The sequence below is a fragment of the Gopherus evgoodei genome, chromosome 4 (assembly GCF_007399415.2).
Source record: "Gopherus evgoodei ecotype Sinaloan lineage chromosome 4, rGopEvg1_v1.p, whole genome shotgun sequence".
In the NCBI taxonomy this organism is placed as follows: domain Eukaryota; kingdom Metazoa; phylum Chordata; order Testudines; family Testudinidae; genus Gopherus; species Gopherus evgoodei.
Genome location: NC_044325.1, coordinates 18,009,178 through 18,023,305, shown reverse-complemented (window position 1 = coordinate 18,023,305; position 14,128 = coordinate 18,009,178).

Here is a 14,128-nt window from a genome sequence, read left to right as displayed (position 1 = left end):
TGCTAAACCCAGGGTTATGAGCTCAATCCTTGAGAGGGTCACTTAGGAATCTGGGGCAAAATCAGTACTTGGTCCTGCAAGTGAAGGCAGGGGGCTGGACTTGATGGTCCCTTCCAGTTCTGGGAGATAGGTATATCTCCATCATAAGGTTATTCTTTTCAAACAGTAGACCCCACAATTAACTTTCAAAATCAGATATGAGAAATCTAAGGGTGTCCATATAGTTAATGCATATGGGTGGATGTAGGTGACCTAAACCCAAATGTTCTCATTCCAGTCTAGATCTGAATATCCAAACCTGGAGCTTTAGGTTTTCTCCATACAGTTTTTCACTCAACTCTAATACAAAGATTCACGGGCTGTTGCCTTTTCATGAATGAAAATCCCATGAACTTCAAACTCTATATGGCCTACATCCTGGGTTGAGAAGAGGACTCTTTGCACTGCACCATGACTTGTGTCTGGGTGCATAGCTTGGGTAACTGGCCATGAGCATATCATCCTGGTGCAGGGGACTCTTCTGCCACCCCTCCATGCAGCACGTGTAAAGGATTTGGCCATGTGAAACGGGACATGGCTGGGACAATGCTGCCACACTGGCACCTCATGGCCTGTGGCAGACAGTATGGCTTAGAACAGCCATCACAAAAATTTGCAAGTTCAAAATGAGCTCTGGAAAAGCAGCACTGCTCCATGTGTTAGCAATAAAAATTAGAAGATTTTTTGCTTAATAGCCTCAAAGTGGAATTTTCCTGCACAGTTTTGGAAAGGCCAGCCCAGCTCAGAAGGAAGAATTTCACAAGAGCAAGAAACTGCTCCTCGGCTCTGCCAGCCCTGCAAGCTGGAACAGGTAAGTGTCTAGTTTCTCAGTACTTCAGAAAGCCTGAAAAACAGACAGAACAAGGATCAAACACACTTAACAGTTGAAAACTGGGGGAGGGAGTTTCACCTATTTCCTTAGTCAACAGGGACAAGGACAAGACCACCAAATCCCATTTTAGTTGTGACCTGAGCTGGGTTTTGCATTTGGTCTCCAAGAACAAAGACTAGTGTCCTAACCCATTGCACCACCCATTGCACCACCCAGAGGATTCAGGGGCCCTGGGGTCTTCAGCGGTAGGGGCCTCCCACGTCTGAATTGCCGCTGAAGAGCTGGCACTTCGGCGGCGGGTCCCGGGCTGGAAGGACCCCCCGCTGTGGGTCTTCGGGGCACTTTGGCAGCGGGTACCAGGGTAGAAGGACCCCCTGCCACATGTCTTCGGGGCACTTCAGCCGCGGGTCCCAGAGTGGAAGGACCCCACCATCACCGAATTGCCGCTGAAGACCCGGAGTGGAAGAAGCTCTGGGGGCCCGAGCCCTGCGAGAGTTTTCTGGGGCCCCCGGAGCAAGTGAAGGACCCCGCTCTAGGGGCCCTGAAAAACTCTTTTGGGGGCCCCTGTGGGGCCTGGGGCAAATTGCCCCACTTGCCCCCCCCCCCGGCAGCCCTGCATTGCACTCCCTTCTCTCCTTCCCACAGGATTTAAAAAGCATAGAAATACTCAACTTTCCTTGGACTGCTTCATTGTGCTGTTTAATGAGTGAGTCACTGATACATATTCCTGCATTTGAACAATAGGCAATGTCTGCAAAAGCTACCACCAATTCCATAAACTGTCTCTGGCTTTCTCCAAACCTCTGAACTAGAGAATGGTATGTTTGAGCTGCAGTGAACAAATCTGAGTTTCATGCTTCCAGCTCATCAGTTAATAAATTTTATGATTAATGTGCCCATATTAGCCACATTTCAAGAATTTAGGGAAAGTCATTAGGAGAAGTTGTTGCTGTTCCATATGCTACTGAGGCCAAATCTGATTTTTCCACTGCTTTGGAAAAGGGAAAACACAGCTTGTCAGTCTGGCCTTTGATGACAAATGAAGAGTTCAGGATGGAGATCACCTAACACAAGGAAATACATTAATTACTAAGCCCAAAGAGTATAGGAGAAAGAGGGAATGAGTGGTCTCATGGTTAAAACAGCATTGGACAGGGACTCAAGATATCTAGGGTCAGTTGTGGGCACTGACATAGACTTTCTATGTGACCTTGGGCTAGTCACACAATCTGGCAGGGCCTCTGTTCCTCATCTGTAAAATGGGGATAATGCTATTTAATTTTCCCCCACCCTTTGTCTTGTCTAATTAGACTGTAAACTCTTGAGGACAAGGGCTGTCTCTTATGTGTAGCACCTAGCACAATGGGGTCCTGGTCTGGATTAAAGCCTCTAGGTGCTACTACAATAAAGACCTTACTTGAATTGTGGGATGATTGTCAAAAAATTGTGGCTGAATTGTGGACAAGCCATGGAAAATTGCGGGAAAGTAATAATGGATCTCATTATTTGAGATAATAAAGTCCATTATTATTTTTCCACGATTTTCTGCTGTCAGCTGCCCAGGGCTGAGAGTGGGAGGCTGAGGCTGGTGGGTGGGGGGCTCCCATTCTCAGCTCTGGGGCAGCTGGGGCTCCTACAGTCAGCCCCGCATATTGCAGGGCTCCCGCTGTCGAAATTGTGGTGGCAGCCTCATATTGCAGAATCCACAATTTCCGCAATATAGCAAGTTAAGCAGGGCCTTAACTATAATCTAAATAATAAAAAATGGAACATGTTAGGCAGCCTAAATATACAGATTGCTACCAGCTTCACAATAATAATAAGGGAACAAAGGGAGTGGTAAAGTGCTGTAAAAATGAAAGTAGGGATGTAAACAAGGACAGAGATATCCATGACCTTGAATGGGAGGATGAGAAGCATGAAGGACATATTTAAAGAGGAGAGGGGTGTGATCTAGGAAGCAGGAAATGGAGATGGTTTTAGTTACTGCATTCTAGTTGGACTGAGGGGAATAAGATGGAAATGAGGGAGGCCAGATGAGGGGAAGGTCACAACAGTCAAAGCAGGAGACAGCCAAGCCATGGACTAGCACAGGGGTAGGTAACCCACAGCATGTATGCCGAAGGCGGCACACCAGCTGATTTTCAGTGGCACTCACACTGCCCAGGTCCTGGCCACCGGTCCGGGGGGCTCTGCATTTTAATTTAATTTTAAATGAAGCTTCTTAAACATTTTAAAAACCTTATTTACTTTACATACAACAATAGTTTAGTTACATATTATAGACTTCTAGAAAGAGACCTAAAAACGTTAAAATGTATCACTGGCACGTGAAACCTTAAATTAAAGTGAATAAATGAAGACTCGGCACAGCACTTCTGAAAGGTTGCCGACCCCGGACTAGCATTTGTACATTGGAGAGAGAGAAGATTTAGCAAGACCCTGGGTATGAGGAGAGAATGAGAGGAAGAGGCAAAGGGGAGGCTGGGAGAATTGTCAAGAGCACTGGAACAGGGAGGAGGAAGATTCTGTTTTGGAGGAAAGATTAGGCGTTTGGCTTTCACAGTGTTGAGTGTGGCAAGACTTCCAGTATAAGGAAAAGGAAAGACAGAGAGGTGAAAGTGGGCTGTATGGGAGAGTTCTGTATAAGACCTTGCCAGGGAAAATACAGCTATATTGTTGTGTGTGCACAGATCCTTCAGTGAGAGAGAAATAAGGACAGTGGTTTAAAAACAACAATAGTTCCATCAACGTTTAAATATTTGACCAACTCCTCAGCTGGTATAAGGCTTGCTCTACATTTAAAAGTTTTGCTGGCATAGCTATGGTACCAGATGTCAGAACAAGGAGTAATGGTCTCAAGTTGTAGTGAGGGAGGTTTAGCTTGGATATTAGGAAAAAAATTTTCACTAGGAGGGTGGTGAAGCACTGGAATGGGTTACCTAGGAAGTGGTGGAATTGCCTTCCTTAGAGGTTTTTAAGGTCAGGGTTGACAAAGCCCTGGCTGGGATGATTTAGTTGAGGACTGGTCCTGCTTTGAGCAGGGGGTTGGACTAGATGACCTCCTGAGGTCCCTTCCAACCCTGATATTCTATGATTCTATGTCAGAAGTGCGGAAAAAAATCACACTCCTAACTGACATGGCTATGCTGGTCAAAGCTTCTATGTAGAAGCACTTATATTAGCAAAAACATGCTTTTGCTGATGTAACTTATTTTATCCAGGGAACTGGTATAAATGATACCAGCACAAGAGCTCTTTAGCTGGTATAAGCTGCGTCTCCACTAGGAGCTATGCTGGCAAACCCTTTCTAGTGCAGATAAGGTCTAAATTGCCATAGCTTCATTTACTTTAATTAGCAGTCAGTGAAGCGACACCCATTTCACAGGAGGAACACAGGCAAGGTTAACTGTCAGCACTTCTCTGGGACAACACATGGAACTAATACCTAATCCTCAACAATACTGAAGCACAATGCTTATCAGGGCCAGGAAACACTCCACCCTCTAACTGGGCAAACATACTTGGACAGCTCACAACTCAGGTTCAGTGTGCTTTGATATTACATTAACAAATAGTACTTTACTTTAAAAGGCAGTAGAAGCACTCGCTCAAAGGATTATCACCTTCATTCAGAAGCCAGCCAAGAGACAACTGCTTGCATGGCCTGGGTCTTTATATTGGGGATATTTAATCTGCCTTCTACTAATTTGCCTCTTTTTCGAGAAGACTCAAAGGGCTGTGTGACAGAATGCTGGGAAACAGCAGCTCATGCAGCACTCTGGTCACTGCAACTCCACATAGTTGTTCTGGAGTAGTCCTGATTGGGAAGATCTGTGCCTAATTGATGGATTGGGCTGGGCTGTCTTGGCAAAACCATCTACTCCTTGTGGAGATGCCTGTGCTGCTCACCCTATTTGTGTTATTCCTCATCCCTCCTCTCTGTCTTCCTTTGTCAGGTAAGAGCAATCTGAGAACCATATAACCAAATGTGCCAGAGACACAGTGTACAATGAAACCCTGAAAGGGGTCAGATTCTGCTCTTCTCACACTGTGGCATCTGCCTTTGCACTACAGAGGATTGTACTAATGTAGCATATGGCACATTCTTCTTACAGGAGTGCTCTATATTCATATGTGTAAACAGATAGTTAATAAATGCAGTACCAGAAGATGATGCTCCAAAATACGCAGCATAGTTCCTGGGTTCTTTAGGACCAACAGAATTTCTTATTGTGCCCTGCCAGAGACTCCCTCAGGTTGCTGTTCATATCAGCTCTTAACTATGGCCCAGACCTATCTGTAAATGGGAATACCCACAAAGGAGACTAGAAAGGCCATGAGATTCCCCCATGGAGTTTCCACTGGACTGTTCCTGCAGGGAGATGAGTTTCATACACACATGGAATAAATGGATTCAGCACCCAAAACTAGATCCTCTAAGATCTGCCTAGATCTCAAGCAAAATACCAGCAGCTATCTTAGCCATTGTTCTCCTTCACTCCCATAAATGCCACAGGGCCCCTCCCGAGCAGCCTCTGCCCCCAGAATTCTCTTTCGGAGCTTCAACATTGTGGAAGGGAGTGCACACCTGATCCTGCAACTGAGACAAACACAAAACTCCCATTTCATCCCTGGGAGCTTTACTCAGGGAGTGAATGAGCCTCAAACCTACAACACTATGAAGTCAATCAGCACCATGGTTGCAACAGAAATATATAGACTGTGGTCTTAGCTGCACATCTTGCATCCTGGAATCTATGTCTTTGGTTGTGTGAGCAAGTGCAAGGTTTTCGGTGGGATGGTTCATAACCAAGCACTGGACGTGACAGATTCAGCATGTACATGGGCCTGGAATCAAAGCAAGGAGTCAGTTTTGCAAACCTGCTCTGGAGTTTAGTCAAACAGTCACTGTCATTGGACAGACAGGGTTTACTCAACTTATGGATATAGAGAAAGGGTCAAAGTTATCCTTGTGGTGTAACTCCATTGGCTTCTATGAATCAGGGAGCAACCTGGCCCAGAGACTCCAGAAGACAGATGCTGTCTTAAACAGACTGAGGCTGTACTCCCAAAGGAGAAGAGAGCTGCCAAAATCCAAGACCAGGAAAAGAACTTACCTCAAATGAAACTCGTACTGACATGTCCAGATCTAACTCAGAAAGGAATCCTTATGTGGATGCTTTGGCTTTAATAGTGGTGTTTATAGGTGCTATCCTAGCAGAAACAGACAATATCTGGAGCCTTGAAGAGTTATTACTCAGGCCTAAGGAACAATAATATATTCCTAGGCCAGAATCTGCAGCTTCATTCCATCTCTCTTCCTCTTTGCCGTAACAGAAGGAGAGTTGGGGTCAACTATTTTTATCCTTACAATTTGGCATCTTTGCTATAAGCTGCACATACCATATAGCAAATGTTTATAATGAGGTATGAACCACAGCTGTTTTACTCGATACATGAAATTCTGCTGGAGCGCTGTGAATTACAGGCATTAATTTAACCAAATGCATTTAAACCTCCCAGGAACACCCCTGCCCCATCCTGCCCCTTCCCTGAGGCCCTGCCTCTGCCTTGCCCCTTCTCTGAGGTCCTGCCCCCACTTGCTCCATCCCCCCTCCCTCCGTTGCTTGCTCTCCCGCACCCTCACTCATTTTAACTGGGCTGGGGCAGGGGGTTGAGGTGTGGGAGGGGATGAGGGTTCTAGCTAGGGGGTAAGGGCTCTGGGGTGGGGCCAGGATTATGGGTTTGGGGAGTGGGAGAGGACTCCTGGCTGGGGCTGGGGGTTGGGGTGGAGGGGGGGTATGGGCTCTGGGCTGGGGGTACAGGCTCCTGGTAGGGCCATAAATGGGGGGTACAGAGTGCAGGAGAGAGCTCCAAGCTGGGGCATGGGGTTGGGGTGCAGGAGGATGAGGACTCCAGCTGGGGGTGCAAGCTCTGGGGTGGGACCGGGGATGAGGGGTTTGGGGTGCAGGAGGGGGTGCGGGCACCAGCTGAGGGTGTGGGCTCTGGAGTGGGACTGAGGATGAGGCATTTGGGAGGGGGTTGGGATGTTGGATGGGGTGCGGGAGGGAACTCCAGGCTAGGGTAGGGGGGTTGGGGTGCGTGAGAGAGTTCGGGGTGCGGCGGCCCAGTGGCACTTGCCATGGGACTGGGGAGCGGATGCCAGGTCCTTGCAGGCCCTAGATGCATGGGCGGCCAGGCAGGCTCCGCATGTGGCCCTCGTACCTGTAGGTGCTGCCCCCATAGCTCCCATTGGTCATGGTTCCTGGCCAATGGGAGCTGCGGAGCTGGCCCTCAGGGCAAGGGCAGCACGCAGAGCCTCCCTGGCCACCAATACATCTAGGGACTGCAGGGACCTAGTGTCCGCTTCTGGGAGCCGCGCGAAGCTAGGGAAGGCAGGAAACTGAAAGGATCTTCAGAGCTTCAGCTGGAATGCAAAGGCTGCTTCCTTTTCCAAGCAAGGGAAAAGGGGAGTGAAACAAAAACATCTGGTGAGCAAATAGTCTCCAACTAGGAGTGAGTAAGGCACTAGCTGGTCCAGGGAAAGGCATTCAGCAGTTTTCACCCTTTAGGCCAGGGGTTCTCAACCTTTTTCTTTCTGAGGGCCTCCCTTAACATGCTATAAAAACTCCACGGCCCACCTGTGCCACAACAACTGTTTTTCTGCATATAAAAGCCAAGGCCAGCATTGGGGGGAGCAAACAGGGCATTTGCCTGGGGCCTTATGCCACAGGGGACCCCACGAAGCCACTTTACTCAGGCTTCAGCTTCAACCCCGAGTGACAGGGTTCAGGGGCTTGGGCTTCAGACCCATGCAGGGGGGCTTCAGCTTTCTACTCTGGGTCCCAGTAAGTCTAATGCTGGCCCTGCTTGGTGGACCCTCTGAAGGCTGCTCACGGTAACCCAGGTCCCCAGACCCCGGTTGAGAACCACTGCCTTAGGTCACCAGTTAAATTCCCACCTGATTCAGTAATCACAAAAAGTCAAAAAAGTTGTTATGTGCTGCCATGTGTGAAATCCAATTGGTGGTCTCACTCCAGCTCCCAGCAGACAGGTGTACACATCAGAGAGACCACCACCCCACAACTGGCACCTGCCACTGGTTGGCACTGTCAGCAATAAAGGGCAAGAACTGAATGGACATGGAGATTACCCAATGTTCTCTTGCCCTAGGAAGGTCCCTCCAGGGCAGGTCAAGGCACACTGTCTGGGCAGTGTGTGGGAACGCTGCTGCTGCCTGTGGTGTAGCTGATCTGTGGGGAAATAGAAGAACTGGCACATTTTACCTCCACTAAATTCACACAGATAGCAACAAAAGAAAATTCTAGGATTTCCGATTTTGCAGAGGATGAAAAATCTCTGAGCAAGTCTGGGGGTGGGCTTTTTGTCTGCTAAAAACCCAGAAGGCCTTTTGCTACAAAATGTTTTGTGTCACTGGAGTGTTCAGAAGTCAAAAAATTGCTCTTCTGAAGTAGACACACAAAGTGGGCGAGATCATGTATTTTATTGGACCAACGTCTGATGGTGAAAGAGATGAGCTTTCCAGCTACATGGAACTCTTCTCCAAGGCTGGGAAACGTATTCAGGGTGTCACAGATAAATACAAGGATGGAACAGATAAGGAGTGAACACGTGTTGCAAGAGACCATTCCAGGTGAAATTAGTCCAATAAAAGATATTACCTGACCCACCTTGTCTCTGATATCCTGGGAACAACACATCTACAACTCTTCTGAAGTGCTCATTCTATCTTAGTCTCATTTCCAGGGGGCCTTTTTCCCTGAAGATTCAGCCACAAACAATAAATATTGCTTCAAGCTGGGTGCTGGGGAAATCCTTGACAGTCTGGAGCTGGTGAATTTTTCTGCCTATCTGCAGCTGCTGCTACAATCTATGGATTGCAAATGGCAGTGCTTCCTGCTGTGTTTTTCCTGCTGCTGTGCTTCCTTTTGTACAGGGAAATGGCCAGTTGATCCAGACAGAGTCTCTACACCTTCCTCTGATGCAGCTGGTGCTAGCCACTGTTAGAGACAGGCTATTAGACAAGATGGACTGTGCTCTGATCTAATATGGCAGTTCCTATGTTTCTAGTTGCAGATCCAGGTGTACCTCTGATCCTCAGCATGAAGGGGGTGCAGGCCTCCTGTGCTGGCTCCCCAAATCCATGGCTATAGTCCTCATCTGTGGAATAAGGGTTGGCAGGATTGGCCCCCCCAGGGCTAACAAGGCCTCAGACTCCCTCACTTCTTTCTGCCTCTTGATTCACATGAGCTACAGACTATGTTAACCCCACCATTCCCACTTGCCTCCCCATGGAAGCCAGTAACTGCTGAGGGTTGGAGTTGAGACCTAACCAGTGACCACATTACTTTCTTTCTCTTACAAACTGGTTTTGGAGCTGAGATGGTTTCTGCCAAGTTTCTGCCTGGCATGAATTTATACAGCACAGTTATAAATGTCTAAAAATAGCTGCTTACAGTGGAATGGCTGACATTCCCTATATGGTGCAGATGAATGGAAGAGTCTTTGTAAAAAGCCTGTCAAGATGCTGGGCCATGTAGCTAGCCATGCTAAATAACAGGAATGGAAAAAACAGCCATGAGGAAGTGAAGCTCCTGGTAACACAATAGAAGTCACGGCACCGAACCCTGTGGTTATAATGGACACGTCTGTCTGTTTTTACCATTTATGGACATTTGTTCTTGTACTTCACACAGGAAATCTGGCTCTTGTGGTTTTTATTCCAAGACACATAACTAGTTTGGGGTTCGCTTTTTTAAAACCACATTCATGGAAGCCACCAACCTGCTGTAATTCCCTGATACAAATTACACACAGAGTCTGTGCGGAAAGCCAGGAGCAATGTTTCATGACTCCTGGCTCTACCGTATTATTATCAAGGGTGGATATTTCTGAGTGAAATTCTCCTGGGCAGAACAGCAAGGGCTTGATGAATTAAGCTTCTCAAGCGCCCTTTCTGACTCACTCTCTCCTGTTGAAAGTCTGATTCACTGTCATGTGGGACAGGCCGCAGGGGCTTGCTGACATGCTTAAACAAGCTTGGATTGCCTGTGTAAGACACATAACTCCACTTCCTCCAAGATAATATGAGTCTCTTCTGACTGAGCAAGCTTTCAGTCTACCTGCAGGCTCTGGTAAGCATCCTGCTGACTAAAGAATCTGAGTATTGGGATTTCTCAGTCCATTCCAGAAAGCACCAGTTTGTTTAAGAGATTACCATAAAATATCAGGTCTAAATCCCTCTGTAAGGGCTAGATTTATGTTTTCCTAGGTTTTTTGGCCACAAGGGAGCCTCAGGACCATTTAGCCTGATCTGCAAACCACAGATTTCACCCAGTGAGTTCCTGCAACAGTTTGTTTCCCAGGAGTGCCAGACAATTCGATCTGAAAGAAGCTGTGAGTTCAGTGGGAGAGGTCTCACAGGCAGAATTAACTGAGTATGAGTCTGTTCCAGATCCTCCCTTTGCCTTCAGAAAGCATTTGCTGGAATGGCCACTTATTCCTCAATACTCCATGACCAGAGATTATTCACCACTGACTTGATTGATGAAGCTGGTTCTCCCACATAGGCCAAAGGGATTGCCTGGCACCTGCTATGTGTGTTAATAGCTGCAAGACAACCTCTCTCACCTCTACAATTCAGTAGCAGACACATCAGTTGATTTTGCAACCCATAGAAATGTAGGGCTGGAAGGAAACTCAAGAGGTTAACTAGTCCATCCCACTGCGCTGTGACAGGACCAAGTAAACCTAGACCATTCCTGACTGGTGTTTGTCCAACCTGTCCTTAAAAGTGCTGGGGATGCCACAACCGTCTGTAAAATCCTATTCCAGAGCTTAACTACCCTTATAGTTAGGAAGTTTTTCCCTATATCTAATCCAGGCCTGCACAACATATGGCCCGTGGGCCACATGCGGCCCGGAGAGCCTCACTATGTGGCCCGAGGGGGCATTCTAAATCACCCGCACACTGTGCTCTGCGGGCAGCCCAGAGCCCTATAAATCCCAGCCACGGCCGGGAGTCAAAGGGCTCTGGGCTGCCCGCAGCGGCGGGGAGCCCAGAGCCCTTTAAATCTCAGCTGCAGCCGGGAATCAAAGGGCTCTGGGCTGCCTGCAGAGATTCCCGGCTGCGGCTGAGATTTAAAGGGCTCAGGGCTCCCTGCCGCTGCAGGCAGCCCAGAGCCCTTTGAATCCCGGCCGCGGCTCCAGAGGATAGGCTGGGGCTGGGATATAAAGGGCTCAGGCTCCCCTCAGCAGCAGGAGCTCTGGGCCCTTTAAATCCCTGCCCCAGCCCCGCAAAGCTCCGGATTCCTCCAGCCACCGGAACCCCAGGCCCTTTAATTTGTCCCTGAGGGCTCCCAGCCACCTCTTCAGCTGCGAGCTCCTGATTGATTTAAAATCAAGTATCACCTCCCAACCCCTAACCTTCCTTTTTGGCCCACAGCTGTTTTGGTGGGGTGGCACTGGGGAAGGAGGGTTTGTTTCTGCAGGGCTGGGCGGTGCTGGAGCGGGGTCTATTTGTGGGGCCAGGAGGTGCTAAGGGGAGTGTTTCCACAGGGCCCAGGGGTTTCGGCCCTCAGCTGTTTTCTTTGGGGTAATGTGGCCCTCGCCGCTTTATGAGTTGTACAAGCCGGATCTAACCTAAATCTCCCTGTCACTGGGCCAGGCTTCTCCTCAGCCCCCCAGCGTCCACTGCTGTGCCCAGTCTCTTTCAAGGAGGTTTATTTTCATAATAAAAGCACATAAAGCAGAAAGACAGTCACAACTCAGTTCTTACTTTCAGGTTTCAGTTCCACCTCCCTCATGAGCCTCAGGCAGGTTCCCAGGTCTGGCTAGGTTATCCCCCTGAGCAGCTGCTCCTTGCTCCAGGAGACCTTGCTCCAGGAGACCCACCACAGGGGTTCGCACCACTCCAATGTGGCTTTGCCTCCCCCGGGCACAGCTAATCTCACCCACCAGCAGCCCTTCAAAGGCCCAGTGTAGCCCAGCTCTCTCTAAATGACTGGACTGGACTCCCTAGCTCTAGCCCAGGAGAGCTGGGCTCATCCTAGCTACAGGAACCAGCTACCCTGTGACACTCCCTTGCTGCAGATTAAGCCCGTTATGTCTTGTCCAGCCTTCAGTGGACATGGAGAGCAACTGATCACACATGACTTTGTAACAACATATCTGAAGACTGCTGTCAGGTCCCCCCTCGGTCTTCTTTTCTCCAGACTAAACATGCCCAGTCTTTTTAACCTTTCCTCACAGGTCAGGTTTTCTAAACCTTTTATCATTGTTGCTGCTCTCCTCTGGACCCTTCAATTTGTCCACATCTTTCCTCAAGTGTGGTGCCCAGAACTGGACACAGTGCTCCAGTGGAGGCCTCTCCTGCACAGTGGAGTGGGACAATTACCTCCCCTGTCTTACATGTGACAATCCTGTTAATACACCCCAGAATTATATTAGCCTTTGTCACAACCCCGTCACATTGTTGACTCATATTCAATTTGTGATCCATTCTAACCCCCAGATCCTCTTCAGCAGTACTACCACTGAGCCAGTTATTCCCCATCTTGCAGTTATGCATTTGATTTCTCCTTGCTAGGTGAAGTACTTTGGACCGGTCGTTATTGAATTTCATCATGTTGATTTCAGACCATTTTTCTAATTTGCATGTGGTAGGCAATGTCTGGCCCTGAGTAAAGCCAATATATAGTGTATTGGGGTATCAGGCTCATTCTGCAGATAGGGCAAATTGCATTTTAAATTCAGGGACATGGGCTGTAGCTAGAAAGCTGGGGCCATGTACACCCCTCAGTCCATGCAGGGTCAATGGAGGTCTCTGCACAGATCAAGAGAAGAAAACCTTTCTGTAGCCACCAAACTCCTACTAGTTGGCCTAGTTTGTGCTGCATCATGCAGTGGGGGAAAAGTGCTGTAGGATGCTATGTTCACAGCATACACACTGAGAGGTTAGATAAACACAATAATACTCTTGCTGAAAGGTTGCAAAATAACAGCTTTATTTCTTAGAATTCAGAATGATAACACATAAGAGCCCAAAACCAGAAAGAAATCAGATTGCTCCCTAAGAAAGCGAGGCACAATTCACCTCACCTTACTACAGGCTGTCTGCCTCCAGCCTGACTGCTGCTAGACCCAGATCACATGCTTCCTTACAGAAACCCCTAGTCTGCAAGCAGGACCAGGAAAAAGCCATTTAAAGTGACAACCTACAATTTCAGTACAGTTCTCAATACACCACACAGGGGACTTTGGGGACTCCCAAAACCAAGCAGTATGTGCATTTTGGATTTACACTGGCCCTACCAAGTTTTTAGAAAATCTAGCCCTTGAAGTATCATCATTAGACTCTGATCAGTGAGACATCCAGCCTCCTCTCAGTGCTATTTTTCAGGCCATATGTGAGAGCATTAAGGTCATGTTACACACGATGCAATCTTACTTTACTGATTATTTTCTAAAAATAAAACGTTAATATTGGCAAAACCTGAAGGTTATGAGAATGAGATAAACGCATCAGTGGGGGGTGGGGGTGGGGGACAGGTGTTTGGAACTTCTGCTATATATTCTAGCAGCAATCTGTTTTTCATGAAAAAAGAGCATTTACCTAGGACCATATCTATGTATTTGTCTTCTCACTAACTTGCCCTCCCTAATGCAGAAATGCATAATATAGAAGTGTTTGTTCTGAACAAAGCACGTCGCAGTCAACATTTATGTACATGAGGAGATCGTAGCGGTCCCATAGATAGCATTTTAAACAATACACTGAGATGTTAAAGTTTTGTTCTCAGCTCTCAGAAAACTCTACCCATCTTTGGTTTTCTTTCATTGTTAGCGCCAGTAGGGCGAAATGCAAGTGCCACTGAAATCAATGGTAAAATTCTCATTGACTTCAAAAGGGCCAGAATTTCACTACGGTTTTCTGCTAATGGTAATGGTAACAGAATACGGACAGTTTTATAGGTAAACCCTGGTAATTTCTTAGGACTAAGGTTAAGATTTTGTCTTGGTTATTTTTAGTAAAAGTCACGGACAGCTCACGGGCAGTAAGCAAAAATACACAGAAGCCCATGACCTGTCTGTGACTTTTACTAAAGATAAGGGGGGAGGGGGCCTGACTAGAGGCTGACTGAGCCCCATGGGGAAGGGGATGACTGAAGCCCAACCCCTGCTGTGGGAAGAGGGTTCTAACACCTGCCACTGCAGCTGACAGCTCCTAAGCCC